This window comes from Equus caballus, chromosome 1 (assembly GCF_041296265.1).
Source record: "Equus caballus isolate H_3958 breed thoroughbred chromosome 1, TB-T2T, whole genome shotgun sequence".
Classification (NCBI taxonomy): domain Eukaryota; kingdom Metazoa; phylum Chordata; class Mammalia; order Perissodactyla; family Equidae; genus Equus; species Equus caballus.
The window spans coordinates 20,821,222-20,842,061 of record NC_091684.1 but is presented as its reverse complement, the minus strand read 5'-3'; the positions used below and the strand labels follow the sequence as shown (position 1 = coordinate 20,842,061).

At 43.8% G+C, this 20,840-nt stretch overlaps 1 long non-coding RNA gene across 1 annotated transcript in view; it reads left to right on the top strand.

Annotated features, from left to right (window-relative positions):
- The window catches only part of LOC138915251 (uncharacterized), a 151,880-nt gene that overhangs the window by 59,130 nt on the left and 71,910 nt on the right, over positions 1-20,840 (top strand). The window contains exons 2-3 of the long non-coding RNA XR_011420936.1: positions 14,211-14,341; positions 15,823-15,987. This is a non-coding gene — a long non-coding RNA (uncharacterized lncRNA). The remainder of the gene's footprint in view (positions 1-14,210; positions 14,342-15,822; positions 15,988-20,840) is intronic.

Below are 20,840 nucleotides of genomic sequence, written 5' to 3'. Positions count from 1 at the left end.
GTGGCTAAGCCAGCATTAAACAGGGGTCTGGGTCACCTGACTTTTGGAGGTCCTTACACTATAAGAGTGGGTGTATTTTAAAAATTGCTTTCCAACATATAAAACAGAAAAAAAAGTAGAAGTGACTTGGAAAGAGTGAGAACTGAGAGTTTCTCATATTCCACTTCCCATTTGCTTACAGAAAAAAAAAGTAGAAGTGACTTGGAAAGAGTGAGAACTGAGAGTTTCTCATATTCCACTTCCCATTTGCTTCCTCTGGCATCCCCCAAAACCACTTCTATAGCATGCACTGACCAGATTAGATCCTGATTACGTGTCTTCTGATTTTAAAGCCTGGATGTTTGGGCCAAGAAAAACATCTTAAGATTGAGAGTGTGGTATACTGGAAATGTGTTCACACTAGTCTCATCAATTCTAGGTTCAAAACTCTGTCTCCCAGTCTTATTTGAGGCAAAGTGGTGTAGTGTGAAAAGTATGAGATTTGGAATTAAAAGACTCAAGTGCAAATTATGGCTCTGTCATTTACTTGCTGGGTGGCCTTGACAAATCACTTAATTCTGGAGTCTCAGCATGCTCATCGATGACACGGGCTTATTGCCTCTCAATATCACAGAGACACAGTGCAGATCATTTGAGATGACATATATGAAAGCTTTGTAAAATGCTAATTATTCACGTGTATGTGTTATTTGTTACTGTTGAAGTGGCTGAGTTGAAGATATTTACAGATGTCACCTTTCATTCATCTACCTACTTAATCAACTGAAGTTCATCTGTTTGCTGAGTACGAACATTCTTGTTTACATTAGCCAAAGAAAATTTGGAAAATAGTTAAAAGCAACCAAAATCAGGTGGAGGAGGATGACAGGTATAAAGATTCTATCATTGACCAAAGGAAGGAATCCAGTGGGTTTCCGTTGTTACTGCCTTTTGGGATATTCAGAAGTCAGAAGTACTTTCAACATCTTTGAGGTAGCAATGAGGCTCGCAAGAGAAGTGAGACGGCAAATCTGTGATTACTCCACATTCACTAAATGTAGACATTTAAAAATATCCCAAGTCCCCCTGTGGGTTGTCGTCTGTGAAAGGTATGTGCTCTGAGAGCCGTGAGACATGCTGCGTTGGGGACAGAAACGACTCATAGCTGGTAGCTTGTTGGTGGGAGAATGCTGAGCTGGGCTTGGCTGCTGGAGAGACCCAGCCAGTGCGTCTCCAAGGCCTCTGGCACAAGTGCTCCTTAGGTCACCGTGAGGGCTCTGGGGGTGGAGTAGGGTTGGGGTAGGGAGAGGGGCATAAGGCAAGCTGCTTAAGAGATACAAGCCAGGGAACACCCTGCTCATTCTGATACATTTTTGCACTTTGATAAAGCTTTAAAACATAAACAAACGCCAACGACCTCCAGCCAGTGTGATGTTATCTTTGTATATCTTAGTAAGACAATTTGAATATACATAGGTCACAGGCTAGGGAATAACTCTGCACATTCTCTGCACTACTTTTTTTTGAGGAAGATTAGCCCTGAGCTAACATCTGCTGCCAATCCTCCTCTTTTTTGCTGAGGAAGACTGGCCCTGAGCTAACATCCGTGCCCATCTTCCTCCATTTTATACGTGGGACGCCTACCACAGCATGGCTTGCCAAGCGGTGCCATGTCCGCACTTGGATCTGACCCAGCAAACCCTGGGCCACAGAAATGGAACGTGCGCACTTAACCGCTGCACCACTGGGCTGGCCCCTCTCTGCACTAGTTTGAGAAATAGATCAGTGTCACATCAAAAGATATTTTTATTAATCTAAAATAATGTAATTTTAAAATATAAAAATAATAAAATAATAAAAATAAAATAAATCGTGGGTGAAATTCCTCTGCTCCTCCTATGCCCCCGGAGTGTAGGAGAAAGGTGTCGAACTGGAATTTTATATGGGACGATGAATATAACTTTAAAATTTTATTTCTAGTGACCATATTTTTCTTTGCTCTCTTCCAATTTGGAAATATTTGAAACAGAACATTTGACTTGCGGGTAAGAGCTAATGATTTAGTTTGGTTTGAAATATAAATCATAGATTCTCTCGCATTGGCACTTGTTCAAATGAAAATGTACAGTGGAACATGTTGTTTTCCAAACAAAGCTTTTGAAGGAACAGAGACCTGAAGTGCAAATTACCTTGTGGAGAATAAATGATTTAACAACTTTGGAAATTAATTAAAAAATTTGTTTCTTGATTATTAGGTGGTTCCTCATTAGCATGATTTTTTTAAAAAAGGGGAAAGAAAAAGAAGGGAAAAAGAAATCTCAAACCATCTACAGACATAGGCAGACAGATAAACTTTGGGTTCTCCAAAGTGATTTTAGTATCTTGCTATTTGAAGCATGATATGAGGACCAGCCCCAAAGCATCACCCAGGAGTTTGGAGAAATGCTGAATCCTGGGCCCCACCCTAGACCTTCTGAACCAGAATCTGCATTTAACGAGTTATGGGTGACTCCTCCACACATTACAGTTTCCATGGCTTTGGTGTTTTGAGTTCCCAGGGCTGAAATTTGGGAGCAATCCTAAACTACATGCCAGACTTGACCTCTAGAGTCACAAGGAGAGAAACTGCTGATCTTTTGAATGAAAATTTAATTCCCAAACACAAGGGAGACATATTTCTGTGAGTGACCAACTGTCCTTTTGTATAAGTGGCTGCCTCTGACCACGGCTGTGGGTGAATCAGAGCATGTAATTTATCAGACAAGGAACATATATTTAGAAAGAAAACGAAGCCAAAAGAAAGGAGGGTATGAAGAAATAATATCACCCATGTCTGGTTTTCATTATAAAATAATATTGCTATTTTGCCTGCTTTCTAGGTTCCTTAGGGTATCTTATTGTCACTCTGAGGTTTTTTTCCTTTTACATATTTAGAAACTATTTAATAGAAACGTTGCCGCATGGGAACAAAAATATTTTTCTCACAAAATGTTCCCATTCAATAAGTTGCCACATATTTTTGTTCCATATGGTGCTTCATAAACTAACAGCGTTTGTAGGCAATGCAATTTACATAGCACCAAAAGGGTAGATTTATATGTTTAAAGTGGCTATATGTATCCATGTCCAAGGATTTTTTGCTTTAAACAAAAGATAAGTGATGCACTGAAGAACTCATTCTCTAGTGGAAGAGAAAGCGTGATGAGAGCTTTCAGAGAGTAAGTGTGGATACTCCGGGAGCACACAGTAGGTATTCTTAGTGAACCTGATGGGTGGGACAGGAGCTGAGGGAAGTCTTTCTGGAAAAGGTGACCCCTAAGTAGAATCTTTTAAAAAGCAAGCCACAAAGCTACTCCCTCACTTCCTTCAGGTCTCTGCTCCGTATCAGTGAAGTCCTCTCTGACCACGTGCATTAAGAACAAGGGTCAGCCCAAATCCCTGTTCTCCCTATCCTTTACCCTGCTTTGTTTCCTCCGTGGCACTATTACCATCCACGGTAGCCAGCCTCCAGGGTAGCCCCAAAGATCCCTGCATCCTGGGATTCACACCCTCACATAGTCCCCTCCCGCATTTTATCAGGGTCATGACTGATAAAATACAACAGAAGCAATGGTATGTCACTTCCAAGATTAGGTGAAAAAGGATACCGTGGCTTCCATCTTGATCGCTCTCTCTTTCTCTTGGATTACTCACGCTTGGGGAAGCCAGCTGCCCAGTTGCGAGCAGCTCTCTGGAGCAGTCCACAGTGGGAAACAAAACTTCATGACAGCGCCACAGGAGTGAATTGGAAGCACATTTCCCAAACCCGGAAAAACCTTCAGATGAGACAACAATTCTCATGACAACTTGACTACAATCTCATGAGAGACCCTAAACTAGAACCACCCAGCCACTTCCCAGACTTCTGACTCTCGGGAATGTGAGATAATAAATCTTTGTTGTTTTAAGTTGCTAAGGTTGAGGTAATTTGTCACACAGTAACTCATAACTCCATTATCCTATGTAATATTATGTGGTACATTATAGTTTACTCATTTATTTACTTATTGTCTCTCTTCTCAAGTAGGATGTGACGTCCATGAGAACGATAACTTTGCTTTGTTCCCTGCTGTACCTCTAGTACCTAGGACATTACCTGGATCACAGGAGGTGCGGAATTTGTTCAACGTTTGTTAAATGAATGACTGGAGCCTGCTGACACTCACTCAAATGATTTGAATGAGGATTTATATTTCCATGTACATGGGAGGTCCTCAGGATAGGAAGGACTAGCTTGATTTCTCTTCTAATTTAACTGGTTGGGTGTTTTGTAAGTGATGAACCCCACAACTAATAGAATAAAACCAATCAGGGTCTTCTGAGAACAAAATCAGAGGCATGAAAGCTTATGTTTTCATTCAGCCAACCCTCACAGGATAACAGATTTTTCCTATTTAGGTTCTCATCAAAGCCAAGGACAGCAGACCACCGTCAGGATTGGGACTGGTCATCAACACAAAGTGGTAATGGACCACGAGAGATGGCAGCTTCCAGGGAAATATGGTCCCTGAAATTATGAGCCAAAACAAACTCCCTGGAAATCAAAGTCCAACCCCTCTCTAATTGCTAGCCCTGGGTCTTGTAGGGCAATGAGGGCTGGAGTGCTTCAAAGCTGGGAGAACCCATGGGTCAAATGTAAGCCATATCTGTGGGAACCCAAAGGTCAAGAGTCTAAAGGCAAAGATGGAAACCAAAGGGGCTGGTTGATAATGGGCAGGGGCAAAAACAAAAGCAAACCAAGAATGCCTGAGGAGAGCAATAAATCTTAGCTTTCTGGAGTCAATGGTTCGCGACTCTGCCTGCCCAATAGAATCACCTAGGGGAACCGTGCTAGTTATTAATTCGTACTTCTTACGTTAAAACTATCCTTCTACATTCCCCTTTGAAATGCTAGGGCTGGGATTCCGTAAACAGTGTTTCTCCTTTACCAGCTCTGCCAAACGGGGGCGCTAGAGGAGACTGAAAGGATGGAACATGGAGAAAGGATTTTTCTCCATCCTGTTTGCTTTCAGTTCTTATCAATATCACCCTGGCTCTAGCAGTTGGTTCCAGTAGCAACAGCTAGTTTTAGTTTCCAGTTTTGTCACAATCCCAGAGCCATTTGTGCCTGAGATACAAGCTCTAGCAAGCCAGTGCCCCCTCCTTCGAAGTCTGCTTCCATCCAGCTCCATGGGATCCTACCTCTGAGCTCAGACACCAGCAACAACTGGCAGCACAGCACAGAGGTGAGGGTCTCAGCGCTTCAGGGCCCCTCCGTGGTCTGAGTTTTAAGAACCCTGACTTCATTCCTTTGTTTCCTCCACCCTTGGAGGTAGTAGCTGCTGCCTGCATTCCTCAATAAGTGGTTAACTTGTTAAAAATTATTTTAATTAAATTCTTTGTTTCTGGTTTCTGGGTCCTGACAGGACTCTGATTCTAGGCATATGAAACATACTGATGTCTGAATTCTCCTATAACCAAAAGTTGATTTCATCGGTCTACTATGATCAGACTCAGGGCATTTTAAAAGTCCCCAAGCGATTTTATGTACAGCCAGGGTAGATAAACACCATACTAGAGTGTTCTTGTTTACCTCTGAGGAACAGTTCAACTGACTTAAAGATAGAAGTAAGATGTACCCAAAGCAGGACCCTGAACTGTCCCCCTTTTCAACAATTCCTACAGCTGCCTACACTTGTGTTTAACAGAAACCACCTCCTTTTTAATTTGATTGAGTCCATTCATCCATTGAAGAGTAAGAGTTTTTTTGGCCATTCATGCTTTCAACTCCTTAGCAGATGGTACCAACCATTTGGGCTGGTTTCACCCCTCTGCTCCCATATTCAGGATGTCCCTTGACTCCTAAAATACCTCTGGATATCCCATTCTTGGTGTGATCAACTGAGGTAGGAAATTACTAAATGGTTGTTTCCTTGTCACTAAAAGCAAAATGAAGGGCGGCTCTTGGGTATTTACAAAGGTCTTTAGAAAAAAACAACAACTTGCATTTGCATTCAGAGAACATCCATCTTACACAGGCTCTTTGTGTGCAAATTCAACTCCCTAGCTGCTGATTTTCATTAAATATTTCACCCGTGTGGGGACTACTGTCAACATTACTAATGGGATTTCTGTTTAATTTCTTGATATAATTTATCATGAAGTAAACTCCCAGAAAGGAGTTCTGACCAACTGGATGGGAACTCAAAGAAGAGGATGGGTTCTTTCTACAAAGGGAATGATTTTAATGTCAAACAAGCAGGAGCTTGGGAATGTATGGACCTGGTGACTTTGCAGGAAACATTATGAAATGCAGTTAAATGGATGTACCCAGCACAAAAGCTTGCTGTTTCAGGTTTCTGCATAATGTGTCTCCATGAATCAGACAGGGAGAGGCACTTCATGAAAACTGCCACCTTCCCTTTGAATGCACTTTTTTCTACTTGGCTGTCTTGCACTAGACCATGGAATTATGCTGATCTCGGACAGCACACATCTCAACAGATAGCATGCATAGATCCCCACCTCCCCCTCTCAAATAAACTACATAACAGTTCAGAATAAAAGGCAATGAAAGGGAATAAGCAGACTTACAGGAAATTGGTAAAATGACAAAAGATGCGTGCACGCACACAGACTCTAAATCACGCTGCACAACACATTATTTGCCCTGCTTCTGCTCTCATCTCTCAGAGGGAAGGCTAGACCCGGGCACCTCTTCTACCTATTATTTCTTTAAGGAAATGAGATCTGAGGCATGATAGACTATAATAGAAGTGTGTTTAAGCAAAGCTGCTTACAACTTTTCAAGTAGTTCTGGTTTCTGTTATAGAGAGAAACGTGGGGAAAATACTAACAAGTAAAGGGACAAAATCTTGAAATGGATTGGGGATAGAACATTTCTCTGATCTTCAAAATGCTTTCTTTGGTTTGTTTATAGTTTGGGAGAAGTAGTCTTAAGCGGGGTGAGGTTGTAGATTTCTAGAGATAGGAAGAGTGGTTGGACAAATCATTGATTTGAACTGATTGCTTTGGTGCCACCAATATGCAGCTAATTAGGAAAGCTTCTATCATGTTCTACTGCTCAGAAACTTCAATGACTCTCCAGTGCCCACAGGAAAAATCCTTGAATTTGGATCCCACTACAATTTGGTACCAAATTCCCTTTCTTGTATTTGTCACCTGGAACTGTGCCAGGCAAATGCTCCGTTTTAGCCTAAGGGTTCATGTCTTGCACTAGAAGTTAAGAGCACTCTGTTTCATATCTCAGCTCCCCATGTATCAGCAACTCCACAATCTTGGATAAGTTCCTTTGCCTCCTGAACTTCCATCCCCTCATCTGTAAACTGAGAATAGATCTTATAAGGTCATTTTAAGGAAAGCCTGTAGGGTGACCAACAGTCCTCGTTTGTCCAGGACTGAGAAGCATCCTGGTATGCAGGACTTTCAGCGCTAAAACAGGAAAATCACACGCAAACTGAGATGAATTGGTCATTCTACATGACATATTGCAAATAAAACATTTAGCACTGTGCTTGGCACCTAATAAATATGATGGTAACAATCATTATATATATTTTACTTGTTCTTTCCTAAACATGCTTTGCATTTCCTCCCTCCAAGCCTTTGTCCCCTCAATCCCCCTGCTACCCCATTGTCACCACTGGAATCTCTTACCCTCTCTCTTTCGCTTATCAAAATCCTATTCGTCTTATTTCCCTGACCAGACTGGACACTAGTGAGGGTGGGTGCATCTTACTCAGACTTGGGTTTCCTGCAGTTCTTGGCAGCGTAACTGTCATGCGGTCAGGGGGTACCCCATGCATGTTTGTTGGTATATTAACCCGTGTCCATTTTTCACTGTAGGAAGAAATTCACATCTGTAACTATATTAAATGTGCAGAAAACGCCCTTGCCCTGCAGGTATTTGCTGCCTAAGAAGCAAGCTCATGCCACAGTGGCAAGATCTAATGCTGAAGCGTCAAGTGGTAAACTCACGGTTACTATATAGTCACCTTCACAATTGCTATTGAGTTGTTTCAATATTTCCTCAACTATCACACCTGAAAGGGACAGACATATCTTTCAGAGGCATCAGACTTTCTTTTCAGTTCCTTGTAAAATAGCTCAAGGAGTTTTTGTTGGCATCACCAGAAGAAATTCTGACACTGCAGGGTCATGCTTTCGCACTCAGTGGAATGTTTTAGAATGTTCTTTTTTGGAAGAGATTGTATTTCACTATTTCCTTTGTGTAAATATAACATTTAATTACCAACACAAAGAAACCATTCTCTGAGAACTAAATTGCTTATTAACAAAAGATTTGAAATGGGCTTGAGTTTCAAAAGGGAATAGAAGAAATTGAAGACATGTATCTTTAAACAATGATTACACAGTTGAAAATCATATAGTGAACACAATTTTGTGGATTCAATTAACTTGTTATTGGAGGAAAGACAGAAGACTAATCCTACAAATTCAGAAGTGTTTGGATTTGTTTTTTTTTTCAAAACTTGACTTAAAATGTGATACTTCGAATTTGGAAGTTGTGTTCTTTATTCCACAGTTCAGTTGGGAGTCTTTGGACACATAAGTCCACTTTTATGGTGACAGTCTCAGAAAAGTTTAACAGCAAATAATTGTATTATTTTGCTTATGTCTTTCCACCCATTACAACTGGAACCATGTGGAATGCTGATTATTCAGTTTTCAGAATCATGCTTATTATATTTTCCATCTCATTCCAAAGTTCATTGAATCTGATACCCAACCAGAATATGCAGATGCAATTGCTATTGTTTTCTCCCATTAATGCAAGCATATGTTATTTTCTCTTTTTCCAATTCTTAACATAAAAATTGCCTTAATAGGATCTTTAAATCAGTATCCAGAATGACTGATAGGCTCTGAATGCAATTTAGAGGGTTGGAAATTCACTCTAACAGGCTTAGCGGAAGAAGAGTTTAAGGTTACAGTGGTCTCTGACCCACCAGGGCAAGAAAACCCAGGTCAAACAGGCTATGAAGATTCTTTAATATCAAACTCTTCCTCACAGGAGGTACACAGCCCCAGCCTCCCTGGGCCCTGGAATCTTGATGAAAGAGTCTGCAGTCCTCCTCAGTCCCAGAGGGTCTGAAGAACCAGGGCCTTCTATGATCTGGAAGGACCCCTGACTCCATCCCCACCTCTGCCCAGCCACGCACACATGCACCCATGCTGTATTTCAGGATAAAGACGTAAAGCAGAAGCAAATCAAAAAAGGCAAAGCAAAAAAACCCCACATATTAAAAAAAGGATCAAATTTGTGTTATATGCCCTGAATTCAACAGGCATTTAGTATAATTTGACATGTTTTTCATGTAATATACGGCAGAATTGATTTTTTTGACTGATCGCAAAATGGTGTTACAAAATACTGATTAAGAATATGGCCTTTACAGTTGGACAAATCTGGTTTTAAACCAGGTCCTGCCACTAATTAGCTTGCTGGTCTTGGGCAAAAGTCCCTTCAACACTTTGGCCTACTAACCTTGGTCTCCTCATCTCTGATGTGGGGATAGTGGTCCTCTCGCACAGGTGTCATGCGGCTGACATGAGCTGCTTGGTGATAAGACTCCCCATGACCTAAGACTCTATGATGCTCACGCCACCGGTGTAGGGCTCACCACACCATGATGGCACGGCCTGGCCTTGCACAGTGCTCCGCTCTTGACTAAGCAGATTGAACTCTGGAATTTGTTTGAAGGCCATTAAGGTTGATGGTGAAGACAGGTCTTAAATTTCCCGTTTTATGGATAAGAAGATTAGGATAAATACAATAGCTAACTCATAGCAAAAGCTTACCATATGCCAGGCACTGTCCTACATGTTTTGTATGTAATTTCTCATCAAATTCTCACAGTAACCCAATGAGGTGGCCATCATTATTATTCCCATGTTTTACAGATAAGAAAACTGAGGTTTAGAGCTAAGTTGTGCAATTAACAGGGCAGGTGGGCAACAGTATTGCCTCTTCTTATACCTGCAATAAAAAGCTTTCAGTTTACCTGATTGTCCATCTTCTATAGATTCCAGTTGAGCAGTTTCGTTGTACTCCTGAGGCTGAGGAGCACAAAGCACTAGGCATGTCAGAAAGGACGTTTTAATCCAGAGCTGGGCCAAAAGGCAAATGGGGACCTGCACCAGGTCTTCTGAACTCAGAGGATCTAGGCCTTGGCTTGGAACCAGGTGCCAGCAATAATATCTAGAATGTCATGGAGAAAAGCAAAACATCTCCAATCAGGACCTCTCTGTTCTCTGGGCTCCACCCATGGGAGATCCATGTGGCCAGCAGGACTTGAGTTAGAATTCCCTGACAGTAAAGAGGGGCTGACCCTGAGAGAAGTCCCTGTCCATTCTGCCCAGGGCCCCAGAGCTGTGGGGACAGCACTTTGTCGAACAAAAGGTCAAATTTTCTAGGAACAAAGCAGACGGTGCTGATTCTGAGCAGAGTGAAGGCTGTTCAACCTGGTCTTGAACAGGGAAGAGAAAGGACCCCTCCACACACATAGAAAGGGCAATGGAATACCATGCAGCCTCATTCTTCCAAGGCAGGGTCACCAAGCGCAGACGTGCAGCTAGCTAGCTGTGCGTGTGCCGGCTGGGAGGGGAGTAGGGGTTGAACTCAGGCCCCCGTCTCGGCTTTCGGTGGCTGTATGAACCCCACCAGAGGGATGCCTCACACGCAAGGTCTGTCCCACGCCAGGAACTGCCCTGTCTGTCTAGTTCTAGCCCTGCTACCCTCTGTGTGACCCTGACCGACTCTCCAATCCTTCTGAGCTTTGGCTCCCTCATCAGTGAGATGAGAAGCTTATACTAGGTGATAACTGAGAGCTTCTCATCCTAAGGTAGGATGACATTTTTGTCCTTTTTGGAAGTCTTTCTCTGAATAGTTTCCACCTTGTCGTTCTAACTAAGTATTTGGAGAATTCAATTGATTCTACAAGTTGGATGTTACCCTATTAATGGGCTCCAGGCTGAACTAGATTCAAAAATTTAAACTGATTGCATATTTTTCCTTTGCTTTTTTAAATGATTATTTTAAAAAGAACCTTTAGCTTTTCAAAACAATTTTTTTTTTTTTTTTTTTTTTTTTAAAGATTTTATTTTTTCCTTTTTCTCCCCAAAGCCCCCTCGGTACATAGTTGTGTATTCTTCGTTGTGGGTTCTTCTAGTTGTGGCATGTGGGACGCTGCCTCAGCGTGGTCTGATGAGCAGTGCCATGTCCGCGCCCAGGATTCGAACCGACGAAACACTGGGCCGCCTGCAGCGGAGCGCGCGAACTTAACCACTCGGCCACGGGGCCAGCCCCGCTTTTCAAAACAATTTTAAAAAATAGGATTAACTACCTTCAATCCAACTAACTCTATATGACTATTGTTTTCATTTTTGCCTCCTATTCCAGTTTGTAGCCATCCACATAGTTATACTGATACAGTTGCAATCACAATGTCCACATAATTCAGTAATTTTTCTTTCGCTTGAAACTTTAGCTTAAACATTTTCCATGTATCCAAGTCTTTCTAATTATCATTTCAATGAATGCATTATCTTTCATCAGAGTCCTTGCACCATAATTTACTTAACAATTTCCAGTATGCTGCACACAGAGCTTGCTTCCAATTTTTTCTTGCTAGTATTGATAATGTTGTTAATTAACATCTTTATGCATACAGCTTCCTTTTTTTTCCTGATGAATAATTGACTCTTAAAGGGGAAAAAAAGCCCTCATGTATTGTGAAACTAACTGCTGGAATCTGTGAAGCAATATTTGCATCCTTGAAATTTGGTTGTTCGTAAACTGCAGAATTCCCTCCTGTTGCCAGTGAGACAGGAAGGCTTGGGACACAGTTCTTATCAGTTGTCCCTTTTGAAGACACCTGTGAAAACTGTCCAATGGCACTTGGGCAAGCCCCTTTATTTTATTGTCCCTCTTTTTCCGTTTTTTTTCTTTTAAAATATGTGTTACAGGAGCTTGCAGGCAAATAGCTCACTTTTATGTAGATAACTAGGTCCTCATAATGCCCAATCCAGAAGGCAAGATAGAGGGACCCTCCTCCTACCCCAAATCAGTCCCTACAAATGAGTGTTTTCAGATTACAGGGCTGCTTGAATAACCACCCATTCCGTTTAAAACTCAATTTCAAAGCAAAGAGAGAGCCATTTCTGTTTAAAGGCAGTACATCAGACACAGCAAATATGACACTCCAAATCAGCAAGGGCTATGAATAATTTCAACCACACTTAGAAACACCATTTTTAACACTGTGGCAAATGTCACCAATTTCAGGCATAGGGTAGGCATTCTGGCGCATACGTCCCTAAAGTCTGTATTGTTTTAAACTGAAAATCAAAAAGAATCGAGTGATTTTCATTTTATGGGAAACCAGAGTTATTACTAAAGCAAAACATGCAAATTAAATTAAGCTAAAGCCACATTCGCACTAATGCTTTAAAAGGGAAGACTTGAAGTCTGACGCTGTTTACCAAAGGCATCGCCAGGCCTGGGCGGCTGAGCAAGCATAGCCTGAAAATGTCTCAAGAAGCGAAATTTAGGTCATTTGTATTCACTGTGTTAAGCAGAGTCATAGACCTTAGAAAAACATACTAATAAAACATCACGCTCAGCTTAATGGTCTCCCCTCATTCGGCCCCATAATGATAAATGAAATGCCATTAGCATAAGGAAGTCCATTTCTTGCAGTCTGTGGAGCCCAGGATGGTGACAGAATTGGAATGCAGAGAATTGATTGTTCACAGATCAAGGGAAAAATCTAACGTGTTCCAAACTCCATGCTGAAGCCCAGATCGAAGTCCAAGCTCTGAGAAGGATTGGGGTCACCAGACTGCAAACATAGAGTGCTCAGACCTAGGCACATGGACGGCAACGCTGCTTGGAAAGATTTTTCTTAAGGTAGTATTTGAGAAAGACCAGAAGAACAGGAAGTTGCGTGCTTCCAAGGGTCTCTCCTTCGCTCTGTAAGGAGCCCCTTATTCAGTCCTTATAAAAACACCTTTGTGGTAAGTTCCTACCATGGGCCAGATGCTCTGCTGGGCCCTGGGAATCAGATAGAAATAAGACAGACAAGCTCCTGCTCTGTGGCACTTACAGTCCAGTGAGGAAGACAGTGTGATAAACAACAATGGCACTTTTATAGTACTTTTCACTACCTGGAATTATTTAACAGGATAACTGGCTGGTAGGGTTGTTAGACTTAGCAAATAAAAATATAGGATGTCCAGTTAAATTTAAATCTCAGATAAATAATGAATAATTTTTTTAGTATAGGTATGTCTCAAATATCACATGGGATATACTTGCAATAATTATTTTTTTGTTATTTAGCTGAAATTTAGATAATTAACTGAGCATTGTGTATTTCATCTGACAACCGAAGGAGTGGGTTGTGGGTGAGGCAACATAAAATAGGATGGTTGGGGGGCTGGCCCCATTGCCTAGTGGTTAAGTTTGGTGCACTCCACTTTGGTGGCCTGGGTTCACCGGTTCAGATCCTGGGCACAGACATACACCACTCATCAGCCATGCCATGGAGGTGACCTGTATACAAAACAGAGGAAGATTGGCATAGGTGTTAGCTAATCTTCCTCAGCAAAAAAATTTTTAAAAAATAGGATGGTAAGGGAAGCTTTCTCTTCTAAGACCTTTTCAATTTGGGAGCAACCTCCCTTTTAAATGTCTATGTGATAAGAACGAATAGCAAACAAGCACACAGAACTTGCCTGTGTCAGGTGCCATCCTAGGTACTTTCCACATATTAACTTATTTAATCTTCACAACACCATTTAATGGGTAAGGAAACTGAGGCACAGACAGGGTAACTCACTCTCCCAAGGTCACCCAGTGAGTAAGCAGTGAAGTAGTCAGTGAGTCTGGCTCCAGAGGTTTTGATCATAACCACGTAAGCTTGTCAGTAAATCCACCTTTGGAAACATTTCATTTTTCCGAAATCAAGGAGCTTTCTCAAGACATGCTGTGGTTCCAGCCAGCTGAGGAAGCCACTGCCTTCTCTCTTCCCAATACACACTTCCTGTTCCCACTGCTGATATCTCTGAGTTACTTACCCATCTAATAGCATTTTTTATTTGCAGTCACTTTTATTGGAACACCATCGAAGCTGTATGAGTTAAACCTTATCATTATCCTCATTTTACAGATGCAGAAGCCAAGGCCTGGAGAAGTTCAGTCACACCTGTGAGCGTGATGCCATGACCGTAATCATCAGAACCAAGACTTGGCCTTAGAGCTATAGAAACATCCTCCTGGCGTCTAGCCCGCGTCTAGCAGGTGCTCCGTCTGTATATGTTGAATGAACTGAATACACTGTGCTTGTGGTGTAAGCACCTGACAATTAGCTGTTCTGATTGTCCTAAGTCCCTGACATTAAGCTTTTGATTGTTGATCACCCATTTCAAAGACATCCATCTCGAATAAACACATTGCCAGCTACACAACTAGATAAAGAACCAGGCTGCCTGACCTGTGAGGTTCCCTTGTGGAGAGCTCTGGCTGACTCAGATAACTGACCCTTTGACTGACCGCTCGCTATTCCCTTCCTACGCTTTAATTCCTGCTTTTATGTTTTAAATTCACCAATAAACAGCAAACCCTAGGCCCCCATCTCTGACCCCAAAAAAAGACAGAGCTTAGGTCTATGCTGTCTCTCTCTCCCTGTGATCTCGCTGTGTGGCCCCAGGTATGCCGCGTACCCTCCAGGACCTCTGAGTAATTGACCTTGTCTTTTCAAAGTTCCCTGATGGTTACTGCTGAGGTGTACCTTACACTCATAGTAAGAACCGCAAGAGCCAGTCCAGCCCCAGCGTTGGCTCCAGTTGGGGAAATGTCTGTGGGTGCTCACCACAATAGTATGGGCCCCGGTGAGCACCGACAGGCATTTCTAGCAGATAGCCTCAGTATCCATGGGCTGAGACCAACACGAAACAGCCCTTCACTGGGTATCCCCTTTGCAGAGGCTCAATATCTTCCCTGAAGACCAGTTGTTAAAATGGCTTCACAAACTCAGATGTGGGTGGGTCCAAGGTCTGGATACTCAGACCCCCCACAGAGGTTTAAATATGTTAGTCAGGGGCAGGAGTGGTATTGTTCTTAGTTTTACACCCATGTCAATAACGTAACTCCCTGCTCTTTCTCAACCAAATGACTTTCGGGCTATGAAATATGGTGCCAAGAAATCACCCAGATGTCTGGCTGGATTTGTATCCATTGTTAGCCCAGTTCCTATGGTGATAAGATTTGCCACCCCCATGGTCTTTTCCAATTTGCCTCCCCAGGAGTCAGCCTCGGTCTGATGGGAGGTGTTAGCTTCTCGGTCGTTGAGGAAGATGCACTTGATTTGACGTCCCTTTCGGGGTCAAGGCTTTTTCACAGCAGAGCCTCTTTCAATGCTTCCGTGTGAAATGAGGCAGAGGCTGGATTCTTTCGCTCAGGGACCACAGGGTGTGTTTTCAGAAGCCTAAGGAGATCTCCTCCCCCAGCAACAGTACTGTTCTTGGCTCTATATGGGATGAGTGAAGAGTCTGAGGGAAGTTTGCGGAATGGGTGGGGCAGAACATTAGTCCAGGGGAGTAGAGGGAGTGGGCTGAGCGATGAAAAGGCACAGATGGTGAGATGGGGATGAAACTCCAATGACCCCATCTTTGCTTGCCCAACCCCCTCCCTACCCCATCGCCATATTCTGTGGGCTGAATTCCAAAGTGTGGGATCCATTAGTATGACGACCACAATAAAAATTACTTTCTCTTTCACAGATGCTGTTCCATTGATCATCTGGAATGGTCTCCACAAAAGCTCTGGGGTGAGCAGGGCTGGGGTGCTGATCCCCCAACCATATGTGATGAGGATTCTGAGAGACAGGGAAGTCACGAGACTTGTCCAAGGCCCTTCAGCAAGCAAATCATAGACAGTGCTCAAAGGTAAGCTTCTCAATCCCAGTCCAGTGCTGTTGACTTCTATGCTAAAAAGGTGAGTACGGACGAGCGTGTATGTGTGAACCAGTTTTCTCCAGTCACACATTCACTCCTACACTACAAAACTATTGGACACTCCCCACAGGTGTGTCCTTTGCCCCTTTATGAGTTCTCTGTGCAACTGCCCCATGCTCCCACTGCTTTCCTGCCACCTGCTCCCATCTTGGATTTTGAAGCGGTCATGGTGCCTCCATTCCAGAAAGCTTGGCCAACCAGTCCAGGGCGGCAATCACAGTTGAATCTTCCTCAAGGAGAGAAACTTCACATTCTGATCTGCAGCGTGGTGGATGCCTGTTTTCTGCAGGCCTGATCGACAGAAATGCTGGATGCTTATGAGAGGTGGACACCTCTTGATAAAAGGTAAAGGATGTTGGCTGGGTCTGCTTGGATAAGTATTTCCTATTGATTTAGAAAAGCAGCGGGGGCTGAAAATACAAACATGTGAGGTATGCACCATAAGCCAGTGCAGAAATGAGGCAGAGCCTTGAGCTCATGTTTGGGCATTTATCATAAATATGAAACGTCATATGACACTGCGTTATCTGCTGGGGGCAGGGGAGGGAAAGAGAAATGAAAGAGAAGACAGTGAGGGTGGAAAAAGCATCAACTTAGAGTAGCAAATACTTAGGCTTAAACTGAGGCTCTGTGGCATACCAGCAGTGCCACACAGGTCACCTGAGCTCTCACAGGTGGGTTTATCCTCATTTCACAGATAATTGTTATGAAGACTCATTTACTCAACAACTATATTGAGTGTCTACGATATGACAGGCTCTGCTCTAGGAAGTGGAATACAAGGAGAAAGATCCTCCTTTAGGGACCTGACATTCTAGGCAGGAGAGAGACAGACTAAAGAAATAAACAGGAAGTTATCAGACATTTACGGGATATAGAATTTAAAAGGCTGATGTGATGGAGAATGGCTGGGAGGAGACTGGGCTATGTTAGGTCAGGAAGCCTTCTCTGAGGAGTCAGAGTGCAGGAAGCTTCTATTCATGCTGACATCTGTGGAGGAGGTTCTTAAGCAGAGTCAATGGCTAATGCAAAGATCCTGGGGCTACAGAAGCAACAGTGAGGGCAGGGGCAGGAGCAGGCTCCTGGGGCAGGATATCTGAGCAAGTGGTTTGGATTTGATCGTAAATGTGACGGGAGCCATCGGAGGGTTTTGACCAGGGGTGTAACATGGTCTGATTTGTTTTTAAAAAGATCTCTGTGGCCACTGTGTGGAGAACAGACCACATGGAGCAGAAGCAAGGAGCCTGACAGGGAGGTGACTGCACGGTGACTTAGACGGATGTGATTATAAGATGGAAAGCAATGGACAGATGCGGAATCATGTTCTGAAGGTCAAGTCCCCAGGACATGCTGATGGATTAGATGCGATGGTTGAGGGCAGAGAAGTCAAGGATGGAAACTGGGTTTCCAGCTTAAACAAATGGCAGTTGATAGTGTCATATATCAAGGAGGCAATAAAATAATGTATGTAAAGCAGTCCTGGGGATGTCTAGTGTGATAGGCACCTCGATTAATATCCACAAGGATGCACTGAGTGAGCAGGCAGAGCATCAGAGGCAGGAAGGAGTCCAGACACACTTGAAAGGAAAGGCTGTCCAGGTGCCATGATAATACATGTCGAGAGGCCTCCTCAGCCTGGCTGAATGTGCCCACTTATTACTGCAGCCACTCCCTGATGCACAGGACACTGGGCAAAATTCCATGTGGAACCGGGAAATGCTCTGATCAGTGAGAAGGAGGAGCCGGGAGGGGGCTTCTGGAGCATAGGGTCCAGCAGGAAACAGCCATGCACATAAAGAATGACAGGTGGAGGGATTCCCAGTACAAAGCAGACAATCCCTGCACTTTTGGCCAACTTCACACTCTTCCAGGGGCTAGAGTAAAACTCTGGAGCTCCAAATAGGGGGAGAGCAGTCCCAAGATCCTGACCCACAATCTCAGGTCCTCCTTTCATCTGAGACCTGCTTTGAGGTCCAGCAGAGTAGACAGCGGGGGGCAGATTAGAATCGGAAGGCTGGACTCATCCTAAGAGGTGGACTTTCTTATCCCAGCTCTGCTGGGTGCTGGGCAAAGTACTAGATGTTTACCTCTTTTCTCATGTTCAATCTTCACTAGGACACTGTGAGATGAATGCTAATATTCCCATTTTATTGATAAGCAAACTGAATCTCAGAGAGGTCAACTCATTAACCCAAGGTCACACAGCTTGAGTGCATGGTTTCAGTCTCATGGACCTTCCAGCTGATCTTTCTGTCTTGTACCTTGTTGAATCCCCACTGTCCTGCTCATTAGCAAGGGCTCAGTGACCATTTGTTGAATGGATAAAAAATGGCCCCAAAGCTTGTGTTTACTCATAAATCCATCCTATCCTCTTTGAAATATAGACTGAAGAAGTTGCCTTCACCCCAAGTTTCTCTATGTGGCGATGAGACAAAATCTGCTCCCTGGAAGTCGAACTTCCAAGTCAGAAATGTTTGGGAAGAGGGCTGCCTCGGGGCTCGCTCCCGCTGGTCGGATCCAGTCTCTGCCTCACCAGATGAGTCACTCAGGGTTGACAAGGTGTTAGAGAGAGGCAGGCAGGACTCACTGGCTCCCAGAACTCACAAGGGATTGGCACCTGCCTCCCTGGTGTTTGTATTCAGATTACATTTGATGGCGCTCTGAATTCGCGACTAATTACAGCATGCCCAAATAAGGTACTTTAATTACAGCTTCTTTAATTCCAAAGAGAGCGCTGCTTGGAAAACAGGGGCGAGTAGGATACAGATCTGCTTGCTCTGGTCCCTAAGTGTGGCTTGGAAAATGAATTACCAGAAAATCAGTGGCTTCTTCCATGAGCTCCCGATAGGACACTGGTTTGTCATTGCTGGGGAAGCCTCTCAAGGGAGGGGCCACTTAAAGTCTTTGCTACCTGATTACCTAAAGCTGGTGGCCTGGCCAACACTGGGGACACATGTGGGGGTGCTGGGAGGCTGAGCTGGCTGGGGTCCACGCTCCTTCTCTCTGGGAACAGCTGTCCAGCCGTAATGGGCATTTCTGGTGGGCCTTGTTCAGCCAACTTGAAAACGCAGACTCGCTGATTGTGCCGTCTCGTGTTGGAAATCGTTTACTGATCTCTGCCACCTCTCGAGCTGTACACATCCAATTCAGGGCTTTTGAATGGGCTTCTCATAGAGCCTTCCGGTTTTCACCCATCTTTTGACAGGTTTTCTGTGTTTATGTAATGGGACACCTCCCATCTCCCTGATGCTAGGCTGCAAATGTGATCCTGAAAACTGGGTCAGTTTAGGGGGTAAAGTTTAAATGTTGTTAAATATATTATTTAAATCATTTTTAATTCTGTCTACTAGACGAATTTGGGCAGCCCATGGATTTTAGCCACTCTGTTTTTCCATAGTGGCCTTAAGACCAGGAATCAGTTACGTTTAGATTTCCATTGAAGACAATAAATCTTTCCACAGCCCTGACTCCTTTTTGTCCCCTGGCTCTTTAAATGCAACATTTCCTCCAAAGCAGAATTGTTTTGGGGTTCTCTTGGGAGTTTTCTACCTGTCACTGTGATTGTGACACCAACAATGAGAAACCCTTAGCTACGGTGCCAGACACCTTCATGTAAGTGATCTCACTCACTCCCCACTGCCGGCTCTGAAGGGAGACAAGGCGGCTATTGATGCTGTGCTGTTACGGGCGGGTGCAGAGAGAACTCATGGCCGTGTCATCCAGTCAGGACAAGCATCTGCAGTGTCTGATGCCATCCCCAGAAGCTTTTCTATGACTGCCTGTCACTAAGCCTTGTTCAGACAATAGCACGTTGTCTCTCAGCAGCCCCTGGGGTGGACCTCAAGCCAGCGCTCAGAGAAGGCTTCCAGGTGTTCCTCGTGTTTCATTTCCAAATATGTATGTTGGGTTAGAACTTAGACCAATTTAAGTGAACAGATATCTATTAAGTGCCTATGCGTGTGTGGCCCTGTGGTGGCATTCAGGGCATAGAGAGATGGCTGAGGGAGTGACAAGCATACCGCTTGTGGATTTAGATTCTAGACAGACCTAAGTCAAATCACAGCTCTTCCCGGGACTTTGAACAAGCTACATAAACATTCACAGCATCAAGATTAAATGAGATAGCCTACAGTGGCCAGCACCTTGAAAGTGCTAAACTAATGGTAGGGGTTCTTTATATACATCACCTCTTTAATCCTTACAACACCCCTCAGGGCGGGGGTACAATTTTTTTCAAAGATTTTATTTTTTTCCTTTTTCTCCCCAAAGCCCCCCAGTACATAGTTGTATATTCTTCGTTGTGGGTCCTTCTAGTTGTGGCATGTGGGACACTGCCTCAGCGTAGTTTGACGAGCAGTGCCATGTCCGCGCCCAGCATTCAAACCAACGAAATACTGGGCCACCTGCAGCGGAGCGCGCGAACTTAACGACTCTGCCACGGGGCCAGCCCCGCGGGGGTACAATTTTTACCCCCATTTTATAGATTGGTAAACTCGGGTGATTGGCCAATGGTTACACAACTGCACTCTGCACCCAGGTCTGTCTGGCTCCAACCGTAACTGGTGCTCTTAATCACTGTCATGAACTGCCTTTTGTGATTAAGGCAAGGACTGTCCTCCCACTGCTCGTTGTTGGCATATGACATTGTGGCGTGAGCTTTGGATTAGGGGTAGGGATCACTGCCATTTGGACTCAGCTGTGCCGCATACTGGCTGGGAATAGAGGGAGAAGAAAAGAAACAATAGCTGCCACATTCACTTCCTCCTATTTACCAAGTGTGTGCA